This window comes from Panulirus ornatus, chromosome 14 (genome assembly GCF_036320965.1).
Source record: "Panulirus ornatus isolate Po-2019 chromosome 14, ASM3632096v1, whole genome shotgun sequence".
Taxonomy (NCBI): domain Eukaryota; kingdom Metazoa; phylum Arthropoda; class Malacostraca; order Decapoda; family Palinuridae; genus Panulirus; species Panulirus ornatus.
The window spans coordinates 6,252,925-6,254,800 of record NC_092237.1 but is presented as its reverse complement, the minus strand read 5'-3'; positions in this window follow the sequence as shown (position 1 = coordinate 6,254,800).

Sequence of the window (1,876 nt, the reverse complement as noted above, 5' to 3'; positions counted from 1 at the left end):
TACACTATGACTTGCGAGAGAGAGAGAGAGAGAGAGAGAGAGAGAGAGAGAGAGAGAGAGAGAGAGAGAGAGAGAGAGAGAGAGGATAGGGAGGAGGTCTTAGGAAGCAGTGAAACATCTTAAAAAAAAAAAGAAAAGAAGAAATACACCAAAGATGAAAGGGTCTTGACCCCATATAAGGTTCATGGTTCTGATATCTTCACATGTAGCGAGGATGTGAGAGGATACGCTTGAGAAAAACCTCTTCAAGAGATGTTGTTCGGGATGTTGCTGGTGGGGAGGAGTCCAGTGCCGTGGCAATGGGAAGGGACAAACGCCGTGCCTGTCTTCTAAGAAAGTAGACGGCGACGAGGCGCTAAACAAGTGACAAGTGTGGCGTGGAAAGTACTGGGAAAAGACATTCAGAAAGCAGATGGATGACCTCTTGCACAGGAAAAGAACAATTGTACAGATGTGAGAGACAAGAGGGGAGAGGGGGGTGGGGGTTTCAGAGAGAGGAGTTCATGTGTAAAGAACCTCACATTTCCACGAGAGAGTGAGCTCCGTTTTATAATGGCTGGATGGACTGTCTGTCTCTGGATTGCCAGAAAGCATTTGACACTGAACCCACAAGAGAGGTTGGAAAAGCAGCCGGAATCTTGAGGCAGGCAAGAAAAGGGGGAGAATCCTTCGATGGAAAGAAAATGATCTCAGTGGAAAGGGAAGAACAAAAGGACGCATAGCAATGGAGCCATCTCGCAACAGGGTGAGATCAACAGAGGCGCCCTACAGGGTACTGCTCTGAGACCATTGTTCTTCTTGATCTATATTAATGACCTGCCGGAGGGTATGGATTCCTATCTGATAATGTGAGCGGATGATGCGAAAGTCATGGGAGAGGTGAAAATAAAAGGAAGAGAAATAGAAGAGGATTGCATTCAATCACAAGGGGACCCAGACAAGCTGTAGAGTCAGTCTTATGCATATGGTTGATGAAATACAACCCGAGAAAATGAAAATGAGGAAAGGGTAAAGCGAGATGAGACCCACAATGTGAGTATTAACCAGCAAGACATAAAGTACAGGAATCTGTGCGAGAGGGACTTTTAAAAGTTGACACCTTCCCTAACCTGTTGCCAGAGTCCTACATGAGTGGAAGAGGAAGGAATAGAAACTGACTGCAGGTAAACATTAAGAGTAATATTCAAGTATATATGAACTGACTGTTGGTAAATATTAGAGTACTATTCAAATATATGGGTAAGGAAATAGTCAGCAAACTGATTCAACTCCTGTAAGGCCAAAACTACAATATGCTTCTCCCTTCACAGCACGGTGCAAATAAGTAATTACACACACACACACACACACACACAACACACACACACACACACACACACACACATATCTCTCCTTCCCCCATGACAACAGCCCCCCCCCACCCCACCCCTCACTTTACCACTTACACATTTCTATCCAATTTACCTTTTAATTACCCAAATAGGTTCAAGTATAGGCTTATTAATCTGAGACGTCGGGGCAATTTCTCTCTCCTCCTCACGCGACCAGCCTCATACCTGCGGAACAATAATTTCCATAGGCCTACCTGGCAAATGGGAGAAGGGGGGGGGGGCCGGGGGTGTCATGCCCAGGGGGTGTGCCCATATGCCACGCATGCCAACCGTGCGCCGGGCCCTGCGGCAGTAACCACTAAACCACGGAGGGCCCGCCGAGCGATCCCAGAGTCCGATGAGAGAGAGAGAGAGAGAGAGAGAGAGAGAGAGAGAGAGAGAGAGAGAGAGAGAGAGAGAGAGAGAGAGAGAGAGAGAATTTACTTAGACAGAGATCAGGAAAATAAGGAAAAGTTGAATTGGGGAGTTATTTGTCCAAGATTATA